Raw genomic sequence first — 17,537 nt, 5'->3', positions numbered from 1 at the left:
AAACCGACCCGTTGCCATCCTACATACAATGCACATTAAAGGAAATCTACAGCTACCCATGCTGCTCTCTCTCCAAGAGACCTTTTTATTCCTGCAAACCTACATTTGGGGTTAGGAGAAAGGGGTAAGCTTACAAAAACTTAGTGAGTAAACTAACTAAACAAAAATTAATTATCTCATTCATTTCATACATATGTAATGCATCATCCAAATAAGTTTTCACATCAAAAACATTCCACATAGGATGGACTTGTCACCAGTAATTCCCCAAATCCAATGTGTCTGGCTTATACAGAGACTCTATAAGACTTTCGCTTAAATAGATCTAATGTGCCCATTTCATACAGAGGCTCCTTAAGACTTTCACTTAAAAGCAGTGAGCCAGGGGCTTGTTAGGCCTCATTTGGTCTTACCACCATAGATCATGCATGATCATAACATAAACATATCATAGAACATAACATAGGAAGAATCAGTGGGTCATCCAATATCCATCATGCACCAACAACAATTATGCAAAAATACAGCATATTCATATTCTAGATACATATACTCTAAACAATAATGACATGATGCATGACGATGATTATAAAGTAAATTTAAAGAGATCATATTAATTAAGGTTAGAGTTATTCAACTCTTGAAGCATATCAACTACCTAATTTGAATGGTAGCTATCATCGGATTCTTAACTTTTTAAGTTCCTCAAGTCTGATCCTAAAACATAGGACCCTAAAGAGTTATACAGAGTTCTAAAACTCTATACACATAATAAACATCTTATCAAATTTTCTAGATATTTTCTAGATTTTCTCGAAAAACTGCATACTTTAGCCGCCAAAACTATGGCTTTCGGTAGCTAAACATGGGAATTTTTAGAATTCTTAAGTCAAATAACTACAGAATCCTTCTCCTATTAACACCTAAACTCACTTCAAGGTTTCAAAACTCAAGCCAAACATATAAACATGTCTTTAATGCCTAAAAGAACTTGAAATAACACACAAGTCCAACATACACCATCTGATAACACAAAACCTAGGTTTTCCCCAAAACTAACATAACATAAATAAGGATTCCCTCAAATCCATTAAGGGAAACTAACCATTTACGACTCATAATACTTAAACATGACTAAATTAATAATAAAGCATGCAATTTCAACATAAAATTACAAGACCCTAACCCTAACATGCATAAACTTTTCAAAACTCATCTTAAACACAACTTCACATGAAATTGAAGTTATAAAAACCAAATTCCTCATCAACATGCTTGGATCTTCCTATAAGATCAAGAAAAAAAAAAGTTACCCTTGTTCTTGGAGCTTGGAAGTCAGAGAACCAAAGACCCAAAGCTTGAACATGCTCCCCCAAACTTCTAAATGGAAGAATCCACCTTTAAATTTTAAAAATGTCAAGGAAATCTCTTAAAAACCTCCTTGCATGCTCTACCAGTTAAGAGAAGAAGGAGAGAGGAAAAAACAAGTTTTTGTTAATAGAAAATAGACCTTGGTCTCTTTTTATACCCTCACTGAGGGACTTTTAGTTGCCGAAAGTCTTATTGTACCAAAAAAAGACTTGAGTTCTCACTTCCTCTCAAACATGGACTTGGGTCCTCCTAAGACATAATTGCACACACTACCATATGCATAACCTCTAGCACATATACATATACATATACATATACATAGATCAGCACATCCTAACACTAATCCCTTGCCAGTGAAATTTTTATTTTCACAAGAATATTCGATCAAAAATAGATATTCCGATATCCAAAAATGGAGGGTATTATAGAACTACTTCAAGATAATTACTAAACTTTGATTCTTGATCTTCCTAAACTATGAGCTAGCCCATTTTAACTAGATAATTTAATTTTAATTCTTGAATACATAATTAATTATGGCCCAAAAAATTAAAATTCAATTATGATGCAAACATGTTCATTTTCATTTCTCATTATATATGTAAACCAAGTAGGAATTATAATATCAACACTATATTAATTGATACAGTACCACCCCTGTGGGGGTGGGGCGTGAGGCGAAATATCATCCATTAAAATTATATAAAATGCACCAGGTAATGCCCAGGAAAGATGGTGGAGTCACAATGGTCTCACTTAAGTACCACCTCCTTAGACAGCATTTCCTAGACATGCACTTCATACAATCCTAATAGAATCAAACCACTGGTAAGTACCGTCTTCCCATAACACTACCACGGTACTAAGGATTTATGCCACGAAGGCATAGATAGACAGGAGTCGCCACCGGTAATAACCGACATATTCGATGTTTCTTCCGAGGGTCATGGATGGCAACTTACTCCTTGCAGAGTTTCCACAACCGTCATTACCATAGCCCAATGTCTAGGTTCGGGATAGTGGGTACGTAAGGGGAAGGTGTTAGGCACCCCTTACGCCTGGTCTAACCTCGTTAATTCGAGTGCCAGTCCTCTACTAATGTTTCTAGAAGTCTTGTTTATTATTCCTTTATTAAACTTTATCCTAAAAAATGCAATTCTAATTCTACACACGCAAGTAATTCACAAAAAGGGTTGTTGTTTACACACAATTTTCATGCACAAGTAATTCCTATCTATGGGGTTGCTAATTATTTAAATGATATTTACCAGATGACTAAAATTAATTTATTATTGGGAATTTAATTTACAAACAAATTCAATATCAAATAACCCTATGTTTCTATTTAACCTAATTAATTAATTTTCACCAAGTTACCCTAAGGATAATTGAACTAAGTTAATTATGTACATGTGTAATTTATTCTAATATCACATAAGTCCCAAACAATCACAACCTAATAAAGATTTCTAACATGCAAATTTATTTTACAATTACCAAGTATTAAATTAAATTTATTTTACATGCCAATATTAGTTTAATTTACAAACAAGATTAATTTTAATTTACAAAGTATTTATTTAAATTAATTACATGCAAAAGTCAGTTAAATTAAAAACAAAATTAATTTTAATTTACCAAATGAAAGTTCTATTATTACTACAATTTCATGCCAATGGTTATTCGAGAAGTTTAGAGGTACTTACTTGTTGGTAAATGCAGTTGCCATTGGGGCAAGCTGCCCTTAAAAAAGGGTCTTCTCTTTTAGTATGGCAATGATATCCCTGGCTTACTCTCGTTTAGCTCCATCACGCAAATGCCCTCTTTGGTACTTACCTTAGAGCTACTTACCAATTTTGTTTGTAATAAAAAATAAAGAAACTAAAGAAAATAATAAAAGTACGAGAGACATAAATTAAACATGTGCAGAGTTGTGTATCCCCTCAAATTAAACATGATTACATGATCTATATGAACATATAAAATAAATTGAAAACAAAGAGCATAAAATTAAAATATTGTGTGGCATAGATCTTGAAAAGAAAACAATAAAAACTGACCTTCCAGAAATCTTGTGTGAAAATCTTCTTGAAGAAAAGAAAAAAAATAAGGAAGAACTCAAAGAATCTTAAATATCTCTAAATTTCTTTTAGCTCTAAATTTTCTCTTCCTCATCATCCCCTTCTTCTCTTCTCTAGTAGGGTATTTATAGGGTTTTGGGAGAGAGGTGTGATAGGGTTTGGAGTCTTAGGATGATAAAGTTTAGATGACTTGAACAACTACAATTGCAGAATTTGAATAAGACTGGGATATGGGTGAGGTGTTTCAACCAATAGGAAGACAGAAAAAAATGGAAGGCACCAATAGGGAATGAGGAAGAGGTGTGGTAGGATTTGGAGTCTGGATGATAAAGTTTAGATGACTTAAACAACTATAATTGCAGAATTCGAATAAGACTGGGATATGGGTGAGGTGTTTCAACCAATAGGAAGACAGGAAAAAATGGAAGGCACCAATAGGGAATGAGGAAGAGGTGTGGTAGGATTTGAAGTCTTAGGGTGATAAAGTTTAGATGACTTAAACAACTGCGATTGCAGAATTCGAATAAGACTGGGATATGGGTGAGGTGTTTCAACCAATAGGAAGATAGGAAAAAATGAAAAGCACCAATAGGGAGTGAGGAAGAGAGTGGGGCCAAGGAGGAGAGAGATATTTTGTTATTTTAATTTTTAGAAAATAATTAAATGGGTCCCATTTAAAATTCCTAACTAGGCTTTCTTAGGCCCATGGAGCCCAATTAAACTTAATTAGATCCATTTAAAAAAAACTACCCATATTAAATTTAAACAAAATAAAATTTTATTTAAATTTAATTAAATTAATTTTCCCAAAACTTTATTATTATTTTTATTTTTTCAAGATCATGCCACGAAATTAATAATTCAGCTCAATGCCTCCAATTACATTTTATAGTCATATCATTTTTCATCATCGGGTTTCCCACGGCCTCAATGCACATACTCATCACAAAATAAGGGTTTACAGTTTGCCCCCCACTTTGGCAAAAGTTGAAATCAATGCGAAAGCATTGCTCAAGTTTCGTCAAAGTGAAACTCAAATTTCTAATAACTATGAAACATTGGCTATGAGGATCAAGTATATCTTGCTCGGTCGACATACTCTATATTATGAGACTAGCTACGGTCTCATAACAGTAATAACTGTGTCATGTGAAAAATGAGTGTATCTTGCTCTGTCGATACACTCTGCGTCATGAGACTAGCTACGGTCTCATAATGATGATAATCGTGTCATGTGAAAATTGAGTGCATCTTGCTCTGTCGATACACTCTGTGTCATGAGACTAGCTATGGTCTCATGACAATGGCAACTGTGTGATTTGAAATGTTGAGGATTCGTATTTAGGACCGCAGTCCTAAACTACCTACGTATCCCCCTCATTATCCTGAGGAAGAATCAGACCCACTCGTAGTTCGATCATTGAAACTGTGGTGATGCATGTTATTCTACGCCTTACATACCCACAGGTGACGTGTTGATGCATGTTCTTCTATGCCTTACACAACTATATCATGCGCCCTAAACAACGTCTAAGGACTTACCAAAAAAATATCTGTCATGAAATGTTGTAGGTTCGTATTTAGGACCGCGGTCCTAAACTACCTACGTATCCTCCTCGCTATTCTAAGGAAGAATCAGACCCCCTCGTAGTTCGACAATTGAAACTGTGGTGATGCATGTTATTCTACGCCTTACACACCCACAGGTGACATGTTGATGCATGTTCTTCTATGCCTTACACAACTATGTCATGCGCCCTAAACAACGTCTAAGGACTTACCAAAAAATATCTAATTCATGATTTGAAAAATTAGGATGACTAAGTCTCATAACTCTTTTTGTGATTTTTGTGCTTCTTGTATGCTACTTCCTATTATGAGCATGCTGATTTTGCTAGAGATTCTAAAAAACTTAGTCCTCTGAGGGACCTCTTTTTACAAAAACTTTCTTTTGGCCTCCAAGTTTTTTAGAAGAATTGTTCATCAAAAAAGACTTCCTTAAGGTCACAATACAATTTCTCTCTGATTTTCCTTTTTCTTCTCTCCCCCCATGGTTTCTGCCTTGACTCATTTCTCTTCCATGAACTCCATTCTCTGTGCCCTAACTTTTGCCTGAAATGTCCTTTCGGATTTTCATCTCAGCGGGCTTGCTCTAACTTTTGCCTAAGTGGCCCTTCCGGGTTTTCCACCTAGCAAGCTCTCTTTTTTTTTTTTTTTTGAAATTAGACAATTACCAGGACATTCATATCAAGCACCTATCTTGTCATGCTCAGAAGACATCAAAACAACGCAGTTCAATTACTTAATCATTTGATGTATCCCTCAAGACACAAACATTCACGATCATAATTAAATAAAACCCATTCCTAGTCAATGCAATAAAAATTTCTTTATTTATTCAGGTACACCATTACTCCCTCTTACATTTAGTTTTGCCAAATTTCTAACCTTCCAAAGTTAGAAATAAGCTTTATAACCTGTCGAATGGCCTTTTTAGGTTTTCCATCCAAATCTTCTCTCCTTTTGCCTAGACTGCCTTTTGCAGGTTTTCAATCTAGCATTTTTTTTTCTTTTTTTTTTTTTGACCCTTATTTTTGCCTAGACCGTCTTTTGTAAATTTTCAGCCTAGCGGGCCTATCTCACACAAAGTACCGTTTGAGCTTGTCTAAGTTGACTGGTTCTTGAAATTCATTCCCATCCAGGTCTGATATTCTTACAGCACCTCCTGACAAGATCTTTTTGACTATGTATGGACCATCCCAGTTTGGCTTAAACTTTCCTCTTGGATCAAAAGGGATGGGCCGAGCTTGTTTCAAAACCATGTCTCCCTCTTTGATCTTTCTTGGCTTCACCTTCTTATTAAAGGCCCTTGCTATCTTCCTTTGATAAGCTTGCATATGATACAAGGCTCGCATCCTCTTCTCATCAATCAAAGCTAGTTCTTCATATCTTTTAGGCCCTCATTTTACGGAATCTTAGCTTCTAGTATCACTCTCAAGGATTTGACCTCTAGCTCAATGGGTAGCCTTTGCTTCAGTCCCATACACTAAAGAGAATGGAGTTGCCCCTGTGGATGTTCTTGTAGTAGTGCGATAACCCCAAAGAGCATAAGGGAGTTTCTCAGGCCAATCCTTATAGGTTTCAACCATTTTTCTCAGAATGGTTTTCACATTCTTATTTGCTGCTTCTACTGCTCCATTAGTCTGTGGCCTATATGGTGAGGACTTGTGATGCTTAATCTTGAATTCGGTAATTAATTCTAAGAAATCACCTTTGAATTGGCTGCCGTTATCTGATACTATCTCATGGGGTACCCCAAACCTGCAAATCAAGTTCTTTCGCACAAACTTACTTATCTGCTTAGCCCCTACTACTTTATAAGATTCAGCTTCAACCCACTTGGTGAAATAGTCAATTACCACATAAATCTATGGCCATTAGAAGCCGTGGGAGAAATCTTCCCAATAATGTCTATGCCCCATATTGAGAAAGGCCATGGTGAAGTCATGCTGTAGAGTTCACTGGACGGTAGGTGATTCAAATTCCCATGGATTTGGCACTCATGGCATCTTTTCACAAATTTAGCGCAGTCAGTATCCATGGTAGACCAGTAATAGCCCAATCTTAAAATTTTGCCTGCTAATACCCTTCCGTTCATGTGAGGACCACACACTCCTGCATGTACTTCCTCCATTATCTGCTCAGACTGCTTTTTCGTCACACACAAGAGCAATAGTCCTTCGAAGAACCTTTTGTAGAGTTGCCCCCCAGCCAAAGTGAACTGAGTGGCTAATCTACGAATTGTAGCTCTATCCCTACTATTGGCTGACTGTGGGTATTCTCTTACCTCTAAATATCTTCTTATGTCCTCATACCATTTCATCTCATCTTCTAGATCTAAATGTGCTATTATTAACCCTTCATAGCATGGGATTCTACTCCTCATCAAGATAACTGGCTGGGTCAGCTTCTGATCACCCTTCTCCCATAAGGATGCCAGCGTGGCTAGAGCATCAGCCATCTGGTTCTGAGCTCTAGGCATGTGCTTCATTGTCACTTCCTCAAAGCTAAATAATAGTTTCTTAGCATACTCCAGGTATGGCCTCAACTTTTCTTCTTTCAATTCCCATTCACCTTTAACATGGGAAACCACTAGCATTGAATCTCCGAACACCTCCACTTTTTTAGCCCCAACAGCTATTAATGCCTCCAGGCCACAAATGCAAGCCTCATATTCTGCTATATTATTAGTGGTTGGGAAACATAGCCTTTTTGACATTAACAATTGTTCTCCATTCGGTGCTTCCAAAACTACCCCTATACCGGCTCCGCTCTTATTCATGGCCCCATCAAAGTACATTTTTCATGGCTGGACCTCTACTAGCTTGAGACTCTCATCCGGGAAGGCTGTTTCGACTTCTTCCCCTTCATTAACTGGATTTTCAGAAAGAAATTCGGCCACTACACGCCCTTTAATGGTTTTTCGAGTCTCATACACAATATCAAATTCAGACAGTAGGACCAACCATTTGGCCAATTTTCCAACTAGCGTCGGTACTTCAAATAGGTACTTTAAAGGATCCATCCGGGATACTACAATAACTCGATGGTTCTTAAAGTAGTGCCTTAACTTATTAGTTGCCCATACTACTGACCAGATGGGTTCTTTCTATTAGTGAATAATTCTCCTCATAAGCAAGGAGTTTCTTCGATGTAATAGATGGCTCTCTCCAGATTCTCTACTTCTTGTGCCAACATTGCCCCCAGGGCCATGTTTTCCACTGATAGGTAGAGGATTAGAGGATGCTAGGTATGGGTGGTGACAAAATTGGTGGATTGCTCAGGTACTGCTTTATCTTTTCAAATGCCTCTTGACATTGCTCATTCCACACCACTGGCTGATTCTTTCTTAGTAGCTTAAAAATTGGTTCACAGGTAGTTGTGAGCCTAGCTATGAACCTACTGATGTACTGTAATTTGCCTAAGAAACCTCTAATCTCTTTTTCTGTTCTTGGGGCTGGCATCTCCTGGATTGCCTTCACCTTATCTGGGTCAACCTCAATCCCTTTCCTACTGATCATATGCCCTAACAGTTTGCCTGAAGTGACCCCAAACACACACTTGCTAGGGTTCAGTCTCAATTTATACTTGATGACTCTCTGAAAGAACTTCTCTAATGCCTCAAAATGTCTCTCCCTAGTTGGGGATTTTACTACCATGTCATCCACATATACTTCAACTTCTTTGTGCATCATGTCATGAAACAACATAGTAGCCATTCTCTGATAAGTTGCACCAGCATTTTTTAGCCCAAAAGGCATGACCTTATAACAATAAGTCCCCCATTCAGTGATAAAAGCTGTCTTTGCTTTATCCATCAAATCCATGAGGATCTGATTATATCCCGAAAAACCATCCATGAAAGAGTACATTGCCATGCAAGCAGCACTGTCAACAAGCACATCGATGTGAGGCAATGGGAAATCATCCTTAGGAGTAGCCTTATTCAGGTCCCTATAATCTACACACATCCGAACTCGCCCATCCTTCTTGGGGACTGGCACAATGTTGGCTAACCACTCGGGATACTCAATTACTTCAATAAAATCAGTCTCAATAAGCTTTTTCACCTCTTGAGCTATCTTTTCTTCCCATTCTGGCCTAAGCCGACGTTTCTTTTGTTTCTTGGCCTCATGTTAGGGTGCAGGGGATCTTGTGTTGTACTATGTCTCGATCAATTCCCGGCATATCTTTATAAGACCAGGCAAATGCTTCTTGGTACTTTATTAATAAGGCTATAAATTTATCTCTTTCTTTTTGGGTTAAATCTTCAGCTAATTTAATGTCTTTAGGATCATCTGGTGTACCCAAATTAATAGAGATTGATTTTAATGCATTAACAGAAATAGATTCTAAATGATTATGAATGCCATGCGTGTAGCCATTAGGATGAACATCAAACAAGTAAGCAAAAGGACTAGTCATATTATTTATTTTTGCCTCAAAATTGTCATCAAGTACATCAGAAATAACAATATCAGTATCACTACTGTGAGCATTACAAAAGACAGACTCAAACTTAGGGGTGTAGGTCCAAGTGCTTGGCTTCCATGCAGACCTTAACTTGATGGCACTGACCTCTTGTTCTAATTCCTCAACATGCGGCAGCTCCTGGTCATCAGTCCATGCAATTGTGCCCTCCCTGATAAATTTGGTGGGCTTGAGTCCCTCTTCATCTTCAGTTGGCTGATAGCCCAGCCCATATCTAGTGATCTGCCCCTTTATTTCTGGAAAAGTCACTAAGCCATTAGCTCGTTTTCCCAAACCCATGCCAGGAAAAAACTTCATCTCTTTCATCATAGTGGCCACCCTAGGGTCCATCCAGTCTCCATAGATCCCAGCAACTTGGAAACCAGACAATAGTGGTACCGAACCATCCACTTGCAGCATAGCTACTTCCCCATCTCTTTCAGCATTGACAGTGATTACACCATCTTGGTGCGGGATCTTGATCTTTTGGTGGAGTGTAGAGGGGACTCCACCTAAGGGATGGAACCAGATTCTACCCAACAGTAAGGAGAATGTCATGGGGATGTCTAGCACAGTGAACTCAACTTCGGTTTCTACAAGCCCCACATTAACCATAGTCTTGAATACCCCTATCACGTTTCTCTTTGAATCATCATAGGCCACGATAACAGATCGAACCGCTTAGTTCGGACATAGAAATTCCTAATTTTGGCAAAATCTTGAGAGGGCATACGTTGATGGTGACCCATCATCTATCATCACACAAGGCACTTTCCACCCTCCAACCTCGGCGATTCTGACAGAGCCCTACTATGGTTTCTCCCCTCAGCTGGGAGATCATGATCAGAGAAAGTAATATGACCCCCATCTTCTATAAGCACAACTTTGGCAACCTCTTCTGGAGTTATCTCCGTGGAGACCTTGAGTACACTCAGGGCCTTGGTCGATCTTGATTCTGTGTTTTTCGATGCCAATAGCAATTCCTGCATCGTTACACTAGCCTGAGTCCTCTTCAATTGCCTAAGGAACTGATCATCCTCTTCATCTGTGTCCTCTTCAGCCAACACCCTGGCTTTCCCTCTCACGTTGTCCTTCTCCATGGGTGGATCAGGATAATATCCACCACTCTTGGTCATGTGGCTCACTCTACTCTTTTCCTCTCCGTCAGAGTCAACCCAAACATCTAACAAACCTTCCTCATCACTGGAACTATCCCAAATATCAATTGTCATTATAGATCGAGGTTCATCAAGCTTTTGGATAGGTTGGATAAGGTTGAGAATTTGGTCAGGGTCAATTGAGGTGGTGGAAATCATGTAAAGTCCTGGTGGAGGTGGAACATTATGGTTGGGCATTGGGTTGGTGCGTGTGTTGGGTCGAGTTTCCGGTCACTATTTTCTTAGCATCGATCAAGTCCCGAACTTCGTGTTTTAGCGAAAACATCTATCGATGTCATGGCCATGAGTTTGATGGAATTGGCAATATAGGTTAGCATTGTAATTGGGTGGCAGTGGGTTTGGTAGTGGTCTAGGTGCCAAGGGTTGGAGGAGACCCCGAGCTTTGAGTCGCTCGAAGACTTTAGATAGAGGTTGGTTGAATTGAGAGAACTTTCTAGGGGTGCGGGACACGGTTTGAACCTCAATGACTTTGTTTTCCCCAGTAATGTTGCCAGCTGACTGGTATCCTCCCCTCTTGGGCTGATAACTCTTCTTTTCATTGTTCAATACATCCTCCACTAATACCCCAGCATCATATAGCTGTTCAAAGGTAGCCAAGGGATAATAACAAAGTTTCTCATAATAACTAGGCTGCAGACTTTTCACTACCAATCGCACTTGATCCTTTTCAGCAGGCCTATTGGTCATCTTCATGGCCTTTTTCCTCCATCTCAATAGATACTCTGAAAAGGTTTCATTTGGTTTTTGCCTAGTGGTCTCTAAGTCTCTCAGGGTAACATCTAAAGCTGTATTATAGGAGTATTGTTGCACAAATCTCCTAACTAGCTCCTCCCAATCTTTTCTCACAGTGGCTTCTAACCCATGATACCATGAAGATGCAACCCCTTCTAGTGACATAGAAAAGAACTGAGTCGCTTGGTTCTTAGTCAAACCAGTTGTTTTTATGACTATAAGATAAGACCTGAGGTGGGTTTTTGGGTCACCAGTACCATCGAATTTAGCCAAATCAGGCATCTTGAATTTTTCAGGTAGATTTCCATCCAACTGGATGTCAAAGTCATCTGCATCTAACAGCCCCATTCCAGTAAATTCAGCTTGCTTTTTCACACTGGCCTGAAGTTTTTCCATCATCTCAGTAACAACTCTAATCTCCTCACTTGTCCCCTTTTCTTTCTTTTTGGCCTTGTCTTGGAGATAATCTTCTTCATCCCAAACGTCATCAAAGGCCTTCTTTTTACTAGTCTCTTCTTCAGGCCTTTTCACCTGAACATCACTAGGCCCACCCATCTCTAACTTCTTCTCAAAGTTGGCCATGATTTTTCCTTCAAGCTCAGCCATCTTGGCATTCAAAGCTTCTTCAAGCATCTGTTTAAACATGACCTTAGTGTCTTCCATTTTAGCTTGTGCAGGTGTAACTCTTACTAATCTCTTTCCCTCCCTAACCCAAGTGACCTGATTAGAAGTCTTCCTGATGTGTTCTAAAGCTATGTTTACTACAAGGGAAAAAAAATACGAGGTTTTAACATCTTATGCTATGTACAAATGCAATGCATGAATGCATGAATATGCACTTTCATTTTTACCTTTGCCTTTACAAAGCCAAAACCGAACCGTACTAATACGACCAAAACTGAACCAAAACCGAACTGTATAAACCGAACTAAAATCAGACCAAAGATTAAATGATAAACCGAAAAGAATGTCTCCAGAACTGAATCTTCGCCCCCTTATACCTTCAACTCTCACGTGCATGGTAAGAAAAAATTCTATCACAGGCTTGGTACCTTTGGACACACCAACAGGGGGTGGTCCAGGACGATCCTTCCCTCACAAACAAAGGATTTATATTCTTAAAGTTTAACCATAAGTAAGCATCCTCTTGCTTAACATGGGTTTCGAAATGGACTTGGGCCTATACACGTATTGGGTTTATGCATAGGCCTAGGTTCATCTCAACTACCACTAGAACTTATGGTTTGAACAGTAAGGATACGAATCCAGCACAACAAAAATCTACGGGGTACCTAGGGTTGAAATCTATGGCTCATGGGCTTCATTGGGTAGGAAAAGGGTCACCCATGCGAGAGCTTGTCCATTAAGCACAACGGCCGGAGCTGTGGCTCTTTTATATACTCGAAGGTACAGGCATGGGGTGCTAGCATTCACCAATTCGTCATAGCTCGAGTAGAGCTATAGTTTCCTTGGCTAGTACTAACGAGGCTAAAAAGGGTAAGAGTGATCCGTGTGATAGTGTAGTGCAATGCAAAAAGTTTAACAGAGGAATAATATTAGACTAATAGAAACATGTTGGAGTAACTATCCATTTAGTCCCCAGTGGAGTCGCCAAACTGTGGGGGTGGGGCGTGAGGCGAAATATCATCCATTAAAATTATATAAAATGCACCAGGTAATGCCCAGGAAAGATGGTGGAGTCACAATGGTCTCACTTAAGTACCACCTCCTTAGACAGCATTTCCTAGACATGCACTTCATACAATCCTAATAGAATCAAACCACTGGTAAGTACCGTCTTCCCATAACACTACCACGGTACTAAGGATTTATGCCACGAAGGCATAGATAGACAGGAGTCGCCACCCGGGTAATAACCGGGACATATTCAGTGTTTCTTCCGAGGGTCATGGATGGCAAATTACTCCTTGCAGAGTTTCCACAACCGTCATTACCATAGCCCAATGTCTAGGTTCGGGATAGTGGGTACGTAAGGGGAAGGTGTTAGGCACCCCTTACGCCTGGTCTAACCTCGTTAATTTGAGTGCCAGTCCTCTACTAATGTTTCTAGAAGTCTTGTTTATTATTCTTTATTAAACACAAGGTCAGTATCTGCACATCGCTGCAAAACTTTGGAAAGGTTAGCCAAGCATATGTCAAATGAAAATCATAAATAGAAAAGTCATCCATAAAAACCTCCATTATGTCTTCAATGAAATCTGAGAAGATTGTCATCATGCACATTTGAAAAGTGGCTGGTGCATTACACAACCCAAATGGCATCCTCATATAAGCAAAGGTTCCATATGGACAAGTAAAGTGGTTTTCTCTTGATCATTTGGATGGATAGGGATTTGAAAAAATCCCGAATACCCATCTAAATAGCAAAAATAAGAATGCCTAGCCAGTCTTTCTTACATTTGATCAATAAAGGGAAGTAGAAAATGATATTTTCTAGTGGCAATATTTAATTTTCTGTAATTTATGCACATTCGTCAACTAGTCACTGTTCTAGTGGGAATTAATTCGTTATTTTCATTTTTGACCACTGTCATTCCACCTTTTTTAGGAACAACATGTACTGGACTCACCCAAGTACTGTCTGAGATAGGATATATGATCCCTGCATCAAGTAACTTCAAAATTTCTTTTTTAACAAACTTTTTCATATTTGGGTTCAACCTCCTCTGATGTTCAATAGATGGCTTACAATTTTCTTCCAAAATAATTCTGTGCATGCAAAAGTGTGGACTTATTCCCTTAATGTCATCTATGGTGTATCCTAAAACTTTCCTAAATTGCCTCAACACTCTTAACAGCTTATCAACCTTTAAAGTGCTCAGGTTTGCATTTACAATTACTGGATAAGTGTTATTGGGGCCAAGAAATTCATACCTGAGCTGAGAAGGAAGTTGGTTAAGCCACCTTAGGTGCATCTTCTTCCTTGAATGATGGTTGCTTAGATTCGACTTTTTCCTTTTGTGTGAGTTGAAGAACTGGAGCAGAAATGAATGGTGGACTACCTTCTAAATGTTGAGCATATGCAGCCACATGAGGGTTATCATAGTCTATGCTTCCTCCATGAACTAAGCAATTTTCAAGTGGATTTTCTAGATATCTCTTTCTGAAGTGTTCTTCAACCAGCTCATCAATGATTTCAATTCTCAAACAAGTATCAGCTTCAGAATGATGCTTCTTTATGGTGTTATTAATATTGAAAACCAATTGATCTTCACCAACTCTAAGAGTCAATTTTTCTCCCTTAACATCAATAAATGCTCCTACTGTAGCTAGAAAGGGCCTTCCCAAGATAATTGGGATATTAGAATCCTCTTCCATGTCTAAGATGACAAAGTCAACAGGTATATAGAACTTCCCAACCTTCAGAGGCACATTCTCCAAAATCCCTTCAGGATATTTAATTGATATGTCAGCTAACTGAAGAGAAATGTCGGTTGGCTTAAGATCTCCCATATTGAGCTTCTCATAAATGGAGAGGGGCATAAGGCTAACACTAGCCCCTAAATCACATAAAGCTTTTATAGAACATGATTCCCCAATGTGGCATGGAATTGAAAAACTCCCTGGATCCTTGAGCTTTGGAGGAAGTTTCCTTTGGAGGATAGCACTGCATTCTTCTGTCAAAGCTACAGTTTCATGGTCTTCAAGTTTCCTCTTGCTTGAGATAATTTCTTTTAAAAATTTTGCATAAGAGGGTATTTGTGAAAGACCATCAATAAAAAGAACATTTATGTATAGCTTCTTCAAAACCTCTAAGAACTTCCCAAATTGCTTATCAAGTTTGGCTTTTTGAAATCTTTGTGGAAAGGGAAGTTGTGGTTTGTAAGGCTCTGGAGGTATATACTTCTCTTTCTTCTCTTCAAATTTCTCTTTACCTTTTTTTGCACTTTCTTTCTCACTTTCTTGTTTTTCACTCTCATCAATTTCTTTCTCATTTTCTCTCTTCTCACTTTTTTCACTTTTCTCAAATTTTTCACTCTTCTCGTTATTTTCAAACTTCCCACTTCTTAAAGTAATAGCTTGACACTACTCTCTTGGGTTTTCCGGTTGACTTGGAAGTTTTCCATAAGACTTGGTACTTGAGGAAGATGCTTGTTGTGTAATATGATTTTCCAACATTCTGTTATGTGTTTGCATCTGTTCTAGCCTTGCTTTCATCTCTCTCTTCTCTTCATCATGCTTAGTTTTGTTAACAAGAATCTGTTGTAATAAAGCTTCTGTGGTGGAACTTTGTTCTTGCTGTTTTGATGGAGGATTCATATTTCTCTGCTAAAAATTAGGCAATGGTTGCCTATTTTGCTGATATGGAATTCTTTGTTGCTGTTGTGGTTGAAGATTCTGATTTGGGACTTGATTTTGCTGATTTCCTCATGAAAATTTGGGATGATTCCTCCAAGTTGGATTACAAGTTTGAGAGTAAGGATTCCCCATTTGTTTGCTTCCATAATTACCACCATATGCAGCTTGCTTTTCATAGTCTATTACACAGTTGGTAGTTCCTTCTACATAAGCAATTTGTTGTGAACTTCCAGATGATGATGATGAACTAGCCAACATACTTAAATCTTCCATCTTCTTAGCCAAAACATTTGTAAGTGCATCAAACTTTGCACTAATCATATTGAATGGATCAAGGTCATACATTCCAGCAGCTTGCCTCTTTTGAGTTGGAGCTGGTCCTCTTGGACTACTCCAAAGATGAGTATTCTTTGCAATTTTCTCCAATAGCTCATAAGCTTCATCTTCATGCTTCATAATAAATTCTTCCCCTGTTTGAGCATCAATTATCCCTCTAATTGAGTAACATTGGTGTAAAAATTCTGATTTATCATCCATTTTGGAATGGCATGATGTGGGCATTGTCTCTCTAATTCCTTCCATCTCATTTATGATTCATAGAGAGTTTCATCTTCTCTTAGTCTGAAAGCTGTCATTTGATTCCTCAATTCTTGAGTTTTTCCAAGTGAAAAATATTGTGCAAGAAATGCATCAGTGAGTTGCTCCCAATTTGTAATAGAGTTGTGAGGTAAAGAATCAAGCCAATCCAATGCTCTATCCTTTAAGAGAATGGGAATAGCTTCAATCTTGCTGCATCATCAGATACTCCACGTTGTTTTTGCATATCACAAATCATAGCAAACTTCTTTAGATGTGTGTGGATTTGTAGAAGGATGTCCACCAAATTGGGAATTTTGAATCATTTGAAGAACCCCCAAATCCATCTTGTAGCTGTTTGCATCAATTCTTGGTCTTACTATACTCTCTCTCAAGTCATCAAAACGAGGAAAAGCAAGATCCATCATACTTCCCCTAGGCACATTAGCATTTACAACCTCTTCACCTTGGGCTGCATTTTCATTGTTTCGATCATTTCCAGCATTACCACCACCAATTCTAATTCTTTCATCAGCCATTTCTGCTTCAATTTCAGTTGCTTCCTTTTTCTAGTTTCTTTCTTATTGGCTCTACAAAATTTCTCAATTTTAGGATTAAACAATAAGGATGTGTCACTTGTGCTTCTAGCTCTTCTCATAAAAAATTAAGAGTACCTAAAAAAGAACAAACAAATACAAAATGAAAAGATAACAAAGATAAAACTATAAACAACTAAAATAATCAAGAATTCAATCTTAAACAAACAACTCCCCGGCAACGGCGCTAAAAACTTGATGTGGCCCAACCGCAAGTGCACGGGTCGTACAAGTAATATAGAAAAGATATCGTTCCCACGAGGAGTTGTGTTAATGATCGAATTTTTGATATGAAAATTGACTAATTTGAACTATTTTTGAAATTAAAGCAATAAATTGATAGATATTGAAGTGTAAAATCTATATGTGTAAAATTAATAATCTATTTAACAATGTAATGATTTAACTAAATTTGTATCAAATTAAAATAAGCAAATTGAAATACGGCAATATTTAAAATGGCAAGTAATTAAATTCAATTAGAAATTAACAATGATAAAAAGGGCGATTCTGGAGTTCGGGAGTTCATATTCAAGCTATTTTGGGATTTTTAAATTGGTTATCCAATCTTATGGAACTTACGGGTTTTAAAGAGATTAATTCTTAAATCCTTTGAATACCCTTTCTAGTGGGACAAAGAGTGCCTTAATCAA

General features: G+C 38.1%; 1 non-coding gene across 1 annotated transcript; it reads left to right on the top strand.

The window, feature by feature from the left end:
• The first annotated feature begins 16,255 nt into the window (after positions 1-16,255).
• LOC131169716 (small nucleolar RNA R71) lies at positions 16,256-16,362 on the top strand. The gene has a single exon (XR_009140616.1). It is a non-coding gene; the product is annotated as a small nucleolar RNA R71 (small nucleolar RNA).
• The last annotated feature ends 1,175 nt before the right edge of the window (positions 16,363-17,537 follow it).

Source organism: Hevea brasiliensis, chromosome 1, assembly GCF_030052815.1.
Source record: "Hevea brasiliensis isolate MT/VB/25A 57/8 chromosome 1, ASM3005281v1, whole genome shotgun sequence".
Taxonomy (NCBI): Eukaryota; Viridiplantae; Streptophyta; class Magnoliopsida; order Malpighiales; family Euphorbiaceae; genus Hevea; species Hevea brasiliensis.
Note: the sequence above shows the minus strand (reverse complement) of the source record. Positions and strands in the feature narration are given on the sequence as shown.